The following is a 17,521-nucleotide window of genomic DNA, read 5'->3' as shown; positions in this document are numbered from 1 at the left end:
TTTTTAAAAAATCTGGAAGATCCTTCATTAATTGCTTGATATAAAAGTGATTGGACTACTGCAATGCACTCTACATGGGGCTACCTTCGAAGGTGACTCGGAAACTACGACTAATTCAGAATACGGCAGCTAGACTGGTGACTGGGGGCGGCTGTCGGGACCATATAACACCGGTCCTAAAGGATCTAAACTGGCTCCCAGTATGTTTCCAAGCACAATTCAAAGTGTTGGTGCTGACCTTTAAAGCCCTAAACGGCCTCGGCCCAGTTTACCGGAAGCAGTGTCTCCACCCCCATTACTCAGCCCGGACACTGAGATCCAACTGCAAGCGAAACAACTATCTGACTTTTAGAATACACCTGAAGGCAGCCCTGTACTGGGGAGTTTTTAATGTTTGATATTTTATTGTGTTTTTATATGTGTTGGAAGCTGCCTAGAGTGGCTGGGACAACCCAGCTAGATCACTGAAGCATAAATAATAAAATTAGTAGTAGTAGTAGTAGTAATAGTAGTGAACTTTCTGCTGTCTAAAAATGCAGCACTGGAAGGAAGGTGCTATCTGGAAACAATGGTATCCTTCTTAAAGATAGTTGAACAGAAAGTAAAGAGTATAGCCAGCTTTTCCCAGCTGCTGCTCTTCAGATACTTTGGTCCACAACTTCCATCATCCCTCACCATTGGCCATGCTGATCAAGGCTGATGGGAGTTTGAGTCTAACAGCATCAGGAAGGCATGGCACTCTGGCTATTAACTGAATGATGCTTGTGGCCCATACTCATAGTAATTCAATAGGTAACCTGATTATATCCAGAAAGGTTGTTTATTGCTTCTTCATACTGACTACAGAGTCCATGGGGTCCCAGTCCTTGCTATACCTGCCTACTTACTTGGAAGCAAGTCCCATTTAACTCCACTTTTCTCTTTCCCACACAGCCCTGCTTTGATGGACAGTCAGTATAATGGAGACTAGTGGTGGACTCAGAAGATTCCTCGCCATTTTGTGTCCTTTGGGTTGGTCCTAAGGGAGGCATTGCCTAACCAAGCATTTTAGAATTGTTCTTATGGACCAAAAATGGCTTGCTTTCCTTTTCTTCAAGTTTGCTGTGTGTCTTACTCACTAATGACAAAATGTGAATTGGTCCGTGGTCAATATGAGCATGGAAATTGTACTGTAGAAAAGCAGAGCCCAGAATGAGTGGAGAGGTAAGTGGCAAGAGACAAATGAATCACAAGGTGACTTGCCTGGCCCATCCCCTTTGGGTCTTCTGCAGCTTTTTGCATTAAGCATCTTTCTGCAGTAGTGGACCTGCCCTCTGATTTCGGCATGGAGAAGCATGTGTTTCAAAGATGGACCTTTGGGACTGAGGTGGGCAGATGATCACTCACGAAGGGTATACAAATAAGTTTTCTGGATGGCTGTAAAGTTACGAAATCAAGGATACAAGGACTGTTTCAGTTTTTCATTCTTTAGAACTGCCGAAAGAGGTATAGTCAGCAGAGGGCGGTGGTTCACATGAAATGAAATCATCCCTTGCAGTTGGTGTCCCTGATTAAGAGGCAGAATAGAGCATCTTCTACAGTTTCAGGTGAGGATCCCCTCTGCCCCAAAACTGGACAGTACAAACATTTGGACAGTCTTATTTAGAAGATGTAAACACTTGGCAGTTAAACAAGCTCCTTTGGAAAACAAAAGAAGAAAAGGTAATATTTTTCTACAGTCCAGGGGTGGGTAACATATAGTACCTTGACCTTGCAGGGCGGCAAGTTATTCAAGTCCAGCAGCTTGGCAACCAATGATCCAGACTGGGGCAGGCCAGCTGGCCTCCTGTGGATTGATTCTCCTCACAAACAGGTCAATGTGCTCCTCCCCCCCCAAAGTAAACTGGTCCAGCAACTTCAACAGCTAGCTGACAGTGATTGTATGCATCAATTCCTGCTCACCTCAAGCTACCATGCCACCCAGTTCATTGCTATCTAGAAGGTAAATTCTTCACAACCTTATTGATCCCTATATGAACAACAATATGTGAACTTAAACACTACTATCCTTCAAAAATCACATTTATCCAAATTTTGTTATGCAGTTCTCCAGCCAGCAATGTTTACAAAAATGTATTTGTTATGGGAAAATGTGCATAAAGCTGAATAAATTCACAAACATTTAAAAGGCATTATATTAGGGGAAATTGCCTGCAGAGATGTGTGCATCAGTCGAAACGGCATATGAAAATGTGTCTATTAAGAGAATTTTGCACTAAAATGCTGGTGAATTTTCACGAGGATTTTTTTAAAATTGCAAATTGCTGCAAACTGTGGAGAACTGACCACTTTGGACCAGGCAACATATGAGGTCCCAATAAGAGGGTTCTTGTCACCATAGTGAGCACCCTGCACACCCCGTAGAATGACTGATATCTACATAACTTCAAAAGTGTCTCTTTTTAGTACTGCAGTACAGAAAATAATCACTAGGTGGCAATGCTGGTATTTTAAATTTCCCATACTTAAAATGTAGACTGTTCAGGTGCCAGACACCTGCCTGGGTCGTCTTTTTTCTGCATTGCCCAATCAGAAAGTTTTCTTTCTTGAGAGGTAGCTGGCTCTTCCTGAAGCGCTGCAGTTGTTTCAGAGCAAATGCAACTGATAAATCCATTGGAAAAACAACCAACCCACAGTATGTGAACAGGCAGATAATGGGGCAAGCACAGAGATTTGAACCCGGGGCTGCAGCTTGCAAAATTCATGATGGACAATTAATAGAATGAGGGGAAAAATTAGTTTCTTTAACATTTTTTTTTCTGTTCTGAAACAGCCTTATTTATTTGAAATTGCAGCCTACCCTGTCTCTAAAGCTTCAGGTGTCTTCCATTATGAACATATTTTGAAATTTATCCTATACATAAATTTAATCCTATACATATCTACATACTCTGCAACATTTCCCTGATGAAAAGAGGAACATCCTATTCCATCATAAGAATTATTTAAAAATGTTATTCATACCCCACCCATCTGACTGGGTTTCCCCAGCCACTCTGGGTGGCTTCCAACATATATAAAAATATAATAAAACAATGAACATTTTAAAAAACCTTCCCTATAAGGGCCTGTCTAAAGATGCCTTCTAAAGGTTGTATAGTTACTTATCTCCTTAGCAGCTGCATAACTCTATGCCCTCCAACATTTCTCCAATGAAAATAGGGACGTCTTAAGGAAAAGTGAGACAATCTGGGATCAAATCAGAAACTGTGATGTGGCTTCAGTAAATCTGGCACTCTCCCAGGAAAATAGGAACACTTGGAGGATCTGTATCCATCCAGATTCCCATTAAGTTCAAAGGGGCTTACTTCCAAGTTAAATGAACAGAGGACTGCAGGCTGAATGATTTTTATTTACTGCAGCATATATCAAATTGTCAGGAGTAAAAATGTTCTTGAGCATCAAACAACAGCTTAATAAAAAAAGATTTAACAGGACATGGGGTGTCATTATATTTTGGGGGATCGTAGAATTGCTTTTTAGAAATACATAGCAGAATATGAAAAGGAGCTCTAAAAAAGTTGTACATTTTTCAAAACAGAACCTGCCCCTTGCCACCCCCCATTACAGGAGATTCTAACTCAGGAAAGTTTCACAAGCAATCTGTGAGATGTCATCCAAGCTGAGATGTGCTGTCCAATGAAAACATTTAATTTTTTTAATAGTTCCACTAGACATGCACAAGTCCCTGTGTGTGCCTAAGCAGATCTTTAGAGGGATGAAACTGACTTGGGCTGAGTACACGCCATACCTTTGAAGCACATGGCTTTCCCCAAAGATTCATGGGAACTGTAATTTACTCTCACATAGCTACAATCTCCAGCACCAGGGCTTTTTTTTCAGCTGGAATGCACTGGAACTCCAGCACCTCTCAGGTGGGTGCCATTGCCATTATAAGAGAACAAGGGAGGTGTTCATGGTGAGTTCCAGCACCTATTTTTCTAGAAAAATAGCACTGCTCAGCACCCTTAACAAACTACAGATCCCAGGATTCTTTTTGGGGCAGCCATGTGATCTAAAAGCATGGGGTGTCCACAGCCTTGAAGGTATGCCGTTGGAGCTCTTAGCATGTTTGTTGTGGGGAGGGCCATGAGGGTGCTTCAAACAGGAAAATTTTAATACAGTGGTACCTCTGGTTACGTATGTAATTCGTTCTGGAGGTCTGTTCTTAACCTGAAACTGTTCTTAACCTGAAGCACCACTTTAGCTAATGGGGCCTCCTGCTGCTGCTGCGCCGCCGGAGCACGATTTCTGTTCTCATCCTGAAGCAAAGCTCTTAACCCGAGGTAATATTTCTGGGTTAGCGTAGTCTGTAATCTGAAGCGTATGTAACCTGAAGCATATGTAACCTGAGGTACCACTTTAGTTTTACAGACAAGATGTCAGATATTTTAAATGAAGGAATAAAAACTGGATATTTTTGGCTGATATTTCCACTTCTGGCACCTACTTAAAAGGAACTATTCACTAATTAAAACAAAAAACCAGACAGAACGCAACAGAGGCAAAACAGACACTTCCAACCCTAAACAGGGAAAACAAACCAAACAAACAACAACAAAAGGACAAAAGGAGGCAACACAACCAACTAAAAAAAAAAAAAGTGTTTAATGGGAGGGGTTGTATCTCTGGTATGTTGTGCTCCTTCTTGAGTAGCAAGGTCCCCACTTTGTACTCAGCTCTCCCATGTGGCTCCTAGAAGTTGTCAGCATGCAACAGTGGCCACACCTCAGGAATGGCTTTGACTGGCCAGCTAAACTAGGTGAGGGTAGCTGATGGGTCTCAAATCTTCAGTGAGTTATAGACTTCCCAAGCATGCAAAGACCGGCTCTGGTGGATTGAGCAGATGAGACCAACAGTGGGTCCTATGGTCAAGAAGGTGGTTTCTGCATGTTCCTTAGAGGGAAGTGAGGGGAAGATTGGACTCGTCAACCTGGGAAGGTAGCTCATCTAGGGGAAGGAAAACTCTGATACTAAATCTCTGGGAGAAGAAAAGGCTAGGGAGTAAACCCTACACAAATCTGGAGTGGACTCCCTAAAGTGGTTGGATGACATGTTGTACGCTTCCTTCCAGCTACTCCTGTAGCCAAGCTGGTACCAAACATCTTGCTCCGCTCTCCTTTGGACCACATCCATTAGGCCAAGAAGGAGGTCTTATCATCTGGGCAGCCCAGGACTTCCACGCACACTGCGCAAACTTGTATTCTGGGGAGATCAGTTCAGTGCTCCTAACTCCACCCCTGGAGGCGCACTCCATTATATCTCAAGGCAGACAGATGCTAGCAGCAGATCACCACCATTTATTTGTAAGCCTCCTTTCCATAGGGATGCAGGTGGCACTGTGGGTCAAACCACAGAGCCTAGGACTTGCCGATCAGAAGGTCAGCGGTTGGAATCCCCGTGACGGGGTGAGCTCCCATTGCTCGGTCCCTGCTCCTGCCAACCTAGCAGTTCGAAAGCACGTCAAAGTGCAAGTAGATAAATAGGTACCACTCCAGTGGGAAGGTAAGTGGCATTTCCCTTTCCCTTCCACAGTATACTATGCTCAAGGTGGCTTACATTAGGAACTTTATTTCCAGAATTCACAAGTTATTTAGTTCATAATACATTCATAATTCACACAATATAACAAAATTCAAATTAACAAGAAGCTAATGAAAGCATCTCATTAAGTCATTTTCAGTAAAATTAAACGTCCCCTTATAATGCATAGTAAGTTTAAGATATTAACAGACGTGAAAGAAAGAGGGGGCTTTGCCCTGCCAGACTTAAAGTTGTACTATGAAGCCGCAGCTTTCTGCTGGCTAAAAGACTGGCTACTTCTCGAAGACACTGACGTACTGGACCTGGAAGGTTTTAACAATGCTTTTGGTTGGCATGCATACTTATGGTATGACAAAGTTAAGATCAATAAGGCCTTTAAGAACCATATTGTCAGGAAAGCAGTGTTTAACGTCTGGACAAAATATAAAGACTTATTGGAAAATAAAACTCCAAGGTGGCTTTCACCTCTGGAAGCTAAGGCCCGAAAAAGACCCAATATGGAGGCCAAATGGCCAAAATATTGGGATATATTAGAAAAAGATGGAGACAATTGGAAATTGCAGAGTTTGGAGAAAATGAAGGATAAGGTGCGAGACTGGTTACATTATGCTCAGATTAAAGAAGTTTTTAAAAATGACAAAAAGTTAGGGTTCCAGGTGGAGAAATCGAAGTTAGAAACAGAATTGTTAGAACCAAAGACTAAGGTACTATCTAGAATGTATAACTTGCTGTTAGAATGGAATACACAAGACGAAATGGTTAAATCAGCTATGATAAAGTGGGCACAGGACATTGGGCATAACATTATGTTTGAGGACTGGGAAAGGTTGTGGACCACTGGGCTGAACTTCACCGCATGTAATGCTCTGAAGGAAAATGTAATGAAAATGATATATAGATGGTACATGACCCCAGTTAAACTCGCCAAAATATACCATTCGTCTGATAATAAATGTTGGAAATGTAAAGAAAATGAAGGAACATTCTTTCACCTCTGGTGGACATGCCCTAGGGTGAAGGTCTTCTGGGAAATGATATATAATGAGCTGAAAAAGGTATTTAAATATACCTTCACTAAGAAACCAGAGGACTTCCTTCTGGGTATTGTCGGCCAGAAGGTGTTAAAGAAGGACCGAACATTCTTTATGTATGCAACAACGGCAGCAAGGTTACTCATCGCAAAAAACTGGAAAACTCAAGATCTACCCACACTGGAAGAGTGGCAGATGCAGCTGATGGACTATATGCAACTGGCCGAGATGACTGGCAGAATCCGTGATCTGGGAGAAGAGAAGATGGAGGAAGACTGGAAGAAATTCAAGATGTATCTACAAAAACATTGTAATTTGGTTGAATGTTAAGAAGGATGCTAGATTATAAAAAATTGGCCACCACTAAATTAGATTTAAATTTGATGATAAGTGAGACTAAAGAAAATATAACATTTTTTGGAAGAAGTGCTAGATTATATTTGAATGAGTGGACATGAGATTGTAAACAAGTTGATAATTTGTCTGGAAAAAACTTTTAACGATGTAAATGGGAGCGGGAGACGTGAGGGAGTCCAAAGAAGTGATGAAATTATGTTTGTGACAGAAGTAAGACTGTTTATTATTTGTGCATTGATATTTAAAAACTTTAATAAATATTTATTAAAAATATATATATATAATGCATAGTAAGGTCAAACAACAACTTATAAAAGAAGCAAAAATAAGACACCATCAAAATTAGATCTTGGCCCCAACACAATCCCCAGCACCTACTGCCCCCCGCTCTCTAGGTGCCTTGAGCAGCATGTTTTTTCTGGACTCCCAGCAAGATGGCCTCTGGTACTTTCAGCAGCAGCTTTTGCAGCTGTAATCAGTCAGAGCCCCAATAACTGTCAACGTTTCCCTTTTTTTAAGGGAATAGGATTCCTAATAGGATTCCTCACAAGAAAAGGGAACAGTTGACAGCTATGGCCCCAACCCTCCCAGGCCAGGTGGAAATAGGCCAGCAAAGCAGGGAGCAGGTCTTGCAGGACTCACAGTCAAGATTTATTTATTTATAGTATGCTAACCATCCGTCATATTCCCAGAGCAGTTTTATTTTGATGCAGATTTGTGGACCCCTCCAGCTTTAGTGGCTTCATTGCAATGGGAAATGGGAGAAGAGGACGCAAGGCATTTTGCAGGAAAGTGATACGATTACTCTTTGACATGGCTGGGCTGCTCCTGGGCTGCCTTGTTGCAACACAAACTTCTAGTCTTCTGGGACACTTGAAGCCCCGCCCACTAGCAATGTGGCAAAGTATCTCAACCCACCCTCTGTCCCTCCCACCTCCTCACCCCACTTCTAACTTTAAATTGCAATTTAGTATGCAGACGTGGGGAGCAAACATACTTTGGAAATTGTTTACTATCTCATGATTGTTGGCTGTTATACTGCACATTTCAATATTTATAGGCTGATTCAAGTTAAAACGATTAAGTGAGAAATAATTTCTGAAGCAGAGGACTGAGAGCATGAGGATAACATATTTAGTAAGTTTCTTAAATGGCATTTTAACTTGAATCAGACTTGGTTGCTTAAGTGTTATTTATTTCAAGGTTAGTAGCACTAACGATGATTTCCTTTTAAGCATTTTTTCATTTACACATAAGAAGACATAATAAAAGTAATAAAATGCTTATTTATAAAACTCGAAGATATAGCTGAGGTTGCAACCCTATGCTAATTATTCAGGAGCAACTCCCTTTGAACCCAGTTCAAAAAAGCAGGCTTAAGGTTGTCCTGTTATTCATATTCTACAGGCAATAAATTCATAAGCAAGTTAAGCCATGGTAACATGTTTGGACTCAAACAAATCCCACTTTATCTGCATCAAACAGAACTAGATCAGAGTAAATTGACAACTGGACTGTGGAACATACTAATCTTTAATAAGAATTGATTTGTTAAGGAATTAAACGTATGATCATGTCTTTACAGCATGGGTTTAAATATTTGCATGTGTGTGTGCGCCTGATCAGTTTTGACATCATTTTTTTTAAAAAAAGAATCTTAACTTTTATATAAAAAAGTGTTCCAAGCTAGGTAGATAATCTTATCAGTTATCAAACCAAAAGAATTTCAGTTGAAATAAGACAGAAGAACTGATTTAGTATTGTATACTTTAAGAAACATATGGGTCACCAACCTAAGAGTACATGCATGTTCTGTGTGGTGTCCTGTATGCCTTTCACGGGACTGATCTACTCTGGGGTATACTGTATAAGGGAGTCAGACAAGACCCTGATCTCCTTGTTCTTCACAGCTTGGGAAAGAGGTTCCTTTCCAGAAGATGTCTCCAAAGGACCCCCAAAGTTGTTGTTTTTTAGCACTACCACACAAAGTTTATAAAAACAATATTTGGGGCAGCTTAAAGGAACAGGTACCATTTCCCACCAAGTTTCTCTGTTTAAACTGCTCCTGTGTCCAGTGTTTGGATTGCTTTTAGTTGAACTAGATCAACTTTGACCTGTTCCTAAAAAGAAAATCCCAAGGGGAAAGGGTGTGGATGCATTTATGCCTATCAGACTTCACTAAGTAGCCATCAAATGATTAGAAAAAGCCACACACAGACACACACACCTTGTCCGGTATTGATGCCCTTGCATTTTCTCCCTTAGATACATGAAAAAATGCCATTACTTTTTCAAGGGATTCTACTTATTTAATGTTCGCCTGTTTGCCAGCGGAACTTTTCAGCTGAGAATGATCCATTCTGTGTTATGTGCCCCATATTCTGATAGCAAAAATGCTTAGAAAACCAAAGCAGCCAGGTTGAAGGAAAGATGAAATAAGATTGATTTCATTTTCTTCCTTTCTTTTTTCACTCAAAGCCACAAATGCTGATTTTTTTATTTATTTTTTTAAGCTAGCAGTTGGGGGAACTCTGCTCTGTTCTACCACACAAAGAAAACACCAGCATGGTTATAAAGAAACCCAGACCCTCCATACATAAAATAGACTTTGTCTTGTCAAAATAATCCCAACTGGTTTTTATACGACAAGAACCTGCATTTTAAAAAAGAAAAAAAACCCCCACAAATGACAGAAGCTTCCTACTGTATGATGAATGAGAGAACGGACACCAAAATGCAAGGGCATACATTTTTAATGGCCCAATTGCTCAATTAATTCCTAGCTCCTTTCTTCTCTCCCCCCTCCCACCCCCCGCTCCCATACTTTTAATGTGAAAATCGTCATAATTCCTCCCAGATTAGTATAGATAGAGGCCGACGGACTTTCCTGCTCAAGGTATTTGTGGGACATAATTCATTCATAAAGCTGTAATGCACTCATCTATCATCTGAATTTCCCCCCCTCTCCTCTCTCCGCTCGCCCTTTCTCTTTCTGGCTCCGGGCTCTTCAGAAGTCTCTGGGCGCTGATGTATTAGCCCGCATATGCAAGCTATGAATTATCAACTGAAAGAAGTCAATTATCCACTCCAAAAATGAGTGTCTGGGCACCAATAGCCCGAGGGGCCTCTTTTGTATTTACGAAATGATTTCATGGCAAGTAGAAGTAGTGCAGGGTGGGGGGTGAAAAGGTGTATACGCATGTGGCGCTGGCCGGGGGACAACGACGAACCATTTCCAGTCTGGTTCCCCCCTCTTTTTTTTATCCACATCTTACCTTAAACAGAGCTGGGGAAAAGGATGGGGTGAGAGAGGAAGGAACCATTTTAAACTTTTAATGCAATAATCCATTTTTATATACACCTACTTTTATGACTGATTTCAGCAAGCTATAAAGCAGGCTTGTTTAGCAGCCACCCGGCCTCGGCCTCGTTCCCCGTCTATCTGGTCTCAGCCCAGCCTTCAATCAAAACTTAGAGGCTAGGCTGACTAGGGTAGCTAATAGACTGGATAGGAAATGGTATATTGGATTGTTTTCGAAGTCCCCAGCTACTGGCCTCGTGGCTTGTCATCTCTACAGACATTGATTTTTCCCTTCTCTCCCTCTCTCCCTCTCTTAAAAAAAATAAAAATTGAAGGAACTACATCCTACCGAGAGGCCCAAACCAAATCAGCAAAACTTCCACTGAGTGGCATGGGTTACACTTAGGGAAATGAGGTCATTAGACAGAATTACAGCGTGTTTTTGATAGCTCAGTAATAGGTTTTAATGATAGAATTTAACATTGGCCCCCCACTAGGGAAAAGTTTGATATCGGTACAGACAGGCCACTTAATAAATCACTTTGCTTGCACTTGGGATCCTGGAATATCACAAGGCTTTTCAAACGTCGGTGTGTTGAGTGAAGGCTGCATTTCATCATCATGGAGCTGATCTGGGCTGATTTTATTTTCTATTTTCCATTTTGTCTCGCGGTGGCTGATTTGCCTGAAATTGGTCCTTCTCATTTCCACAAAATTGAGTTCTGATCCAGGGGTTGCCTCCATTGCAGAGAGCTTTTGTAATCATCATGGAGCCGAAGGACATTCATTCAGGGGCAAGGTAAATTGCTTGGAAGTGGTAAGAGCTTAGCTCTTCTTTAAAGTGTTGGCTCCTGACAGGTAAATTGCAGGTTAAGTGCAAAAGCAGCATTAACAGAGGAGAGGCTGGCTTCTGCAAATCCACCTTGGCCTTTAATCTGAATACAAAAGCAGGAAAGGAATTAAATTTGACCCCTGAATACACTGCCTGTTCAATCCCAGACTTATTTAGTAAACTCTTTTAAAGATGCTTTTGTATTTGTTCTGCGATCACCTCAAGGAGGTACGAAAATGCCCACAATTGCAAACCCTTTATGCATCATTCAATGAGCCTTAGAACTGAGGCCTTTGCTTTTCACATTTCAACAATGCAGAGGTTCTACAGGTTTCTGAGGAGGGCAGTTAATTTAATTTCCTCTGCAAAAAAGACTATTATGCTATAACATCTTGTTGAAAAACACCCTCTTGCATTACTGGATTAAAAAACAACAACTATTGTCTTCAGTATTGTGTGAAAAAAGGTTGTGACCCCTTTCAGAATTCTTATTTTCAAGTAGCCTGTTGCATCAGTGAGATCCAGTGGATTGGCAGAGACTTTGACTGTCACCGAAGAGTTTGCGAGGAAGCTTGCGACATAAAAAGGACTGGTGCTGGGAGTGCCGCAGTGTTTCTTGCAACCCCGGATTGCAGAGCTTGGATTATACTTTATGCTGGACAAACTGCAGACCAGGATTCCTACAAATTATCAGCAAACTTCTCAGTGTGGCTAAGGGCAGCCAAGGTTTGAATTTTCACTTCACTTTGAGCACTTCATATTGACGTTGAGCACAGGGGAGAAGATTGTCTTTCCGTGGCACCACAAAGCATGTGTCATGGGTCCAAACAAAAAAAACACCCAGTGCTATTCTCTGGTAGTGGCCCTGTGTGGAGCAGTGGAACAACTGTAATGCCCTGTTGATCCTTTTCAATCTCTCAGTAGTGAGTGGACACAACATTTGGGAGTTGGGGTTAGAGCATGCTGCTGATAACGCCCAGTTTGCAGATTTAGTCCCTGTATGGGAAACTGCATATTCCTGCATTGCAGAGGGTTGGGCTAGATGATCCTCAAGCTCCCATCTAACTGTACAATTTGATGATTTTATGATATGTGTTTGTAACAACTCCTCCCTATTCCCAGAGTCCTGGTTGCCTCCTTTTCTGGCTGCACAGTTCAGCTGCTCGGAACTGGACTGGCATGTCTTACTATCCTGAATGTGATGGCCTGGGACTCGGGCTCAGACTTGGAACCAGACTTGGGTCTCAGTCTGCACTGGATCCTTTGCCTCAGGCATCATCTGAACCAAGTCTGGGGCCTGATCCTGAAAAATCCCAGTCTGCACAGGTGCCCCTGCAGCAAAAACCAGCTGGGCCAAGTCAGGGGCCTGAGCCTGCCCTGGCTCCAGATGCGGGAAGTACCTCATTGCCTTCAGCTGGGCCATCACTTACAGCTGCTCCACTACCAGTTTGGTCAGGGGAGGCTGATTTGGCCCCTGGGTCTAGTAACCCACCGACGTCTCCCGAGCTGCAGAGACTAAGATCTGAGAGAAGGAGAGACCTGAGTACTCGCAGGAGGAGTCCTCACCTTTGGGCGAAACAGGGAGGTGAATCGCTGGGGGATCAGGACTGGCCGTTACCACGACAAAGATAAAAGGCTGTCAGAACCCGCCCCAGGTTGCAGGAGCAACATAGCTGTATGCCAGATCCTGCCTGAGATTCTGTACTTGTCCCTGCCTGGATTCCTGCCTCACGTCCTGCCTTGGCCCCATTGGGCTGACTCCTAGCAGAACCTCCAGATTCTGGACCGGACCTGGACCGCGTTTCTTGGGTTACTCCCGGGGCCAGCACACTGAAAAACAAAGCACAGGATGGGTTGACTTCATCCAACGCGCTGCAGCACAGCCCATTGTTCCTCTGCACTGGTTGCAGTTTGCTGGTGGGTGCCCACCCCTAGTGTATCAGTGTCCTGGTTTCCTCCTCCTGCACAGTTATGATCCACTGCTCCTCCTTACCAGTCAGTTAGGGCTTGTGTTCTCCAAAACATCTCCATAGTCCTACCTGCCCTTTTCAGTTTCTGGAGGCATTCTTGGGAATTATAGATGGGGTATCATGGATGGGAGCTACTCTCCGACAACATTCCACTCCCTGTGAAAAGTTAAAAAAGAAACAAAGAAGAAAGCTGTCATGTGCCTTGCTGTTGTGCATTATCAGTTGGGGGGGGGGGAGGTGCTCCAGTGCTGCAGGTCCTGGGACATCCATCTGGAAGTCTGACCCTAACAGAACCACTGGGCAGGAGCAGTTGAAAGTGGGTTAGCTCTTAGGCTGGGTGGTTGAAGAATGATTGCAGAGGGTACATACAGCACTCATCTCATTCGTTTCTTTTATATTATTGCCCAGCAGATGTAAACAATTGATCTATTTACAAAGTCAAACCCAGCTCTGGGTAATCTTTTAGAGCCCAATTTTGTTAGAAACAGGGTGAACCAACAGAACATCTTGGACTAGTTCAGGGATGGGGAAAATGACCCTCTAGATGTTGTTAGACTCCAGCCCACATAATCTCTGTCCATTGACCATGCAGGTCTGGGGCCAAAGAAAGATGGAGTCCAGCTACTAACAAATAGCTGCAAATTCCTCATGCCTGGACCAGAAAGTTGTTCTAGGAGGCATGTGTGTGAAAGACTTCATGACCCCCTCCTCATGGGTGCTGCATCTGCTTACTCTTGATCCTGGCAACACTGAGAAATATAGATTCCAGCCTCCCTGCTTTCCAGGTAGCAGAGCCAGGTGAAGGACAGAGCAGGATTCCTGCACCGTTAATAGCTGTCTATCAATTTCCGTAATGTTGTGCAGGCTGATGCCTCCTGAAATGCCCGCATCCTATTAAAGGTGCAGGAACCCTGTCCTGTTTTTCACCTGGTCACCCTATTTCCAAGGCAAAGAACAGCCCAATTATTTCAGAGGTCCTTGCTGCGGTCAACAGGTTGCACTGCTTCCTGTTACAATTCTTGTGAAGGGAACGAAAACTGTAAGTGACCACTGTTTTTCATTCGGCATATGTCTGTCCTGTGTTCAGATACAGAAGAGGTTGTGAGAATTTCAGTCTTCCCTCAAGCAAAACCTAAGAATTTTCACAGTCCTCCCCCATCTCTGCTGCATTTCAATCCTCGTTGTTCTTCAAGCAGTCAGGGCGGCTGAAATGCGATAGCCGGTCTCCCCTGTAGTTTTGCAAACTGTCATAAATGATTTGCCAGCTCAAACGATATTAGCGCCTCCCATAAGCTACATGTGATGCTAAAAGCCTGTCTGTTTAATTTGCAAATCCCTGATGAAGCTAGGTAACGAGCTCTCAACAAAGAAGAAACTGCCGCTTTTGGGGGGGAAAGCCCGCTGATTTACAAAGGGCATCCTTCAATTATTTAAGGAGCAGTCAACAGTGCCATAACTTTAAGTATGAATCAAGTGGCATGACTGAAAAATTTGTCACAGTGTGTTAGATCAATGGTAATTACCTCACTGACACGAGTACTATTATTATTTTACAGGGCTGCAAACAGGATCATGGACGCAAGGAAACACAAACTGCAGTCTGATCAATACTCTCTGAAATATGACTCTCCACGGTCCAAAATGGAGTTTTCAAGCCAGGCAAACCATTATAGGCTGGTCTTTTCCTCTCTCTTTCTGCCTGAGATGGATACCCTGAAGTAAAACATAGCAGCAATTGGTCAACTTATTTCTGGCTTTAAACAAGGCCATAGTCACTTATTACTTTTAAGAACTTGTGGGCCCCATTAAAAAGTCCGTAGTTCCTGAAGAAACAGGGAATGAACTTTCTGGCATTATTTTTCTTTTCCGAAGTTTGGTGGACAATCTGGTGCCATTAATTTCCTCATTTTCATACTTGGGGAGAATGGGTTTGCTCTGCTGTCCCTGGAAACCCCTTTCCCTTCTCTCACTTCCAGCTTTCAGGGCCTCTGGGCATTTATAGGCCACAAAATACCTGACAGGAAGGCAGGGAATGACTCTTCTCTCCTCAGTCTTGACTAGGGATAGAAGAATCTGCCAAGTTTGGTTCTCTCTGTGTCTCCTTTTTCCAATCTGAAATTCAGTTCTCCACAGTTTGCAGCAATTTGCAATTTTTTAAAAATCCTCATGAAAATTCACCAGCATTTTAGTGCAAAATTCTCTTCATGGACACATTTTCATATGCCATTTCAACTGATGCACACATCTTTGCAGGCAATTTCCCCTAATATAATACCCTTTAAATGTTTGTGAATTCACTCAGATTTATGCACACTTTCTCATAACAAATACATTTTTGTAAACATTGCTGGTTGGAGAACTGCATAACAAAATTTTGATAAATGTGAATTTTGAAGGATAGTAGTGTTTAAGTTGAAGACAGGAGTGCCTGGCGTGCTCTGGTCCATGGGGTCACGAAGAGTAGGACACGACTAAAGGACTAAACAACAACAAGTGTTTAAGTTCACACATTGTTTTGGAGACTGCAAATTTGATAGATCCAGGTTGAATGGCAAATTTTTCTCCATCCCTAGTCTTGACCAACGGCACCTTCAATACCAATACCAGGATCCTGGCTCAAACTTGGCAGCTTTGGACAAAGCTTCAATTCTCCACTGGCAAGATGGGATAATCCTGACAAATACTACAGATATGTTGAGATTATAACTAATAACTATGAAGGGCTCTAAACACTCACAAGATGTGATATAAGTGGTTGTTATTGTTTTTTCAGCACTCTGAGTGCTTACTCAAGAAAGGATCAAGCTCCCTGAGCCTCTTTATCTAGGGCAGAAGTAGCCAATCTGGTAACTTCCGGACACTGTTGACAACAACTCCCATCAGTCCCAGCTAATGGCAGGGATGGTGGATTTGTGGTCCAACAATATTTGGAGGGCACTACAGCCCTTTTCTATGATTATTCAAGGATTTTTTCATGACATGGCAAATCTGGAAAATATTTTTTTTTCTCATTTTGCATTTTTGCGTTTTGTATTTAATAGAAATGATAGCACAATAATTTTCTCCACATTTTGTCGCAGGCTATTTGGAGCAACTTTTGTAGTTTATATTACTATACAAAATTGCCTTGAGTTTCCAGACACGCTTTGTTGCCAAGACCGGGTTTTGGTATCTGTAACAAATCCAACGAGCGGTATCTGTAGCACAACAGATCATAGGTTGTATGGTCAGGTGGGAATGTCTTCACATAAAATTCCTACCCATTGCCGCACATTGTTCACAAATCAGGCATTTTATCAAGATCACTCTTAATTCTGACCCTGTCAAGGTCTCAAGCAGAGATTTTTCCACATCATCTGCTACCTGATGGCTTTTCAACTGGTGACACTAGAAAAGGGGTAGCCAAAATGGTGCCCTCCAAAGGTTGCTGGATTCCAACTTGCATCAGCCCAGGAGATTGGCCACGCTGGCTGGGAGCTGGCGTCCACCGCAACTGGAGGGCACCACGTTGGCTACCCTGATGTTTAATATTGAATATTGGGCCTTTTACATGAAAAGCACAAGTGATCAATCTCCCTGAGGGTGGAGACCTGATATGTTGTCTGGTCTCATGGCATTTATGGTGGCTAGGTTGCCTGTGGCCACACTTTCACTCACTCGTTTAGGACTGTTAGAATATGAGTCTGCCCTGGCAACCTCATATTATTCAAGGAACCTAATTGATTGCATGGTATTGTTATTTTTTAAACAAAAGACACTGTATTGTGATCAGAATCCATGTGTGTAGGTAGTGTTTTTCACTGTCCAAGTATAGGGGCAGTAGTAAAAAATGTGATCTATGCAGGGGCACCATCAATGAAGACTGTGCATGCATACCAGTCACTCTCCCAGTGCCCATCTTTTTTATGGGTTATAGATGTCACAGTAAGAACTCAGGAAAAAGAAAGACTATACTTAATTCATTGCAATGTCAACTCCTCCTTTGACTGTCATTTTTAGCACTGAACCTGAGAAAGAAGCCGAAAATGTGAAGCGATGCTGAGAAAAAGCCATAAAATTGCTCCTCTGGGTCACTGATATAGTGAACTAGGTCCAAACGTTGACCATTTCCTGGTTGCCATTGCAGAATTATATAAATGCAAGCAACTGGGACTCGTTAGTTCTAGTTTCTTTATTCTTTGTACTAGAGATGGCAGGAGAAAGAGGGTTCCTAAGAACCTGAAGCCAGGACCATCTGGTTGAGGGGCGGGGAGAGAGAGAGAGGCTGAAGAATGACAAATGCCAGAAGAGGAGGTGAATAGTTCAGAAGTGACCATGTATTATTTTGGAAAGGGTCACAAATTAGGTATAAAATCATGTTACACCTTTAAGTTGTGACCTCCTAATAAAAATGATAAATAGTCAATGGTGTATAACAGGATTCATAAGAGAAATTTATTGGCCACTC

General features: G+C 42.4%; 1 long non-coding RNA gene across 1 annotated transcript; it reads right to left on the bottom strand.

Annotated features, from left to right (window-relative positions):
- Positions 1 to 12,919: 12,919 nt before the first annotated feature.
- Positions 12,920 to 14,774, bottom strand: LOC309345318. The gene is made up of 3 exons (XR_014158186.1): positions 14,598 to 14,774; positions 13,144 to 13,230; positions 12,920 to 12,934 (listed from the first exon to the last, which is right to left on the bottom strand). It is a non-coding gene; the product is annotated as an uncharacterized lncRNA (long non-coding RNA).
- Between the last annotated feature and the right edge of the window lie 2,747 nt (positions 14,775 to 17,521).

This window comes from Podarcis erhardii (assembly GCF_964252035.2).
Source record: "Podarcis erhardii genome assembly, chromosome: 6".
NCBI classification, from domain to species: Eukaryota; Metazoa; Chordata; class Lepidosauria; order Squamata; family Lacertidae; genus Podarcis; species Podarcis erhardii.
This window is presented reverse-complemented; position numbering and strand designations above follow the sequence as displayed.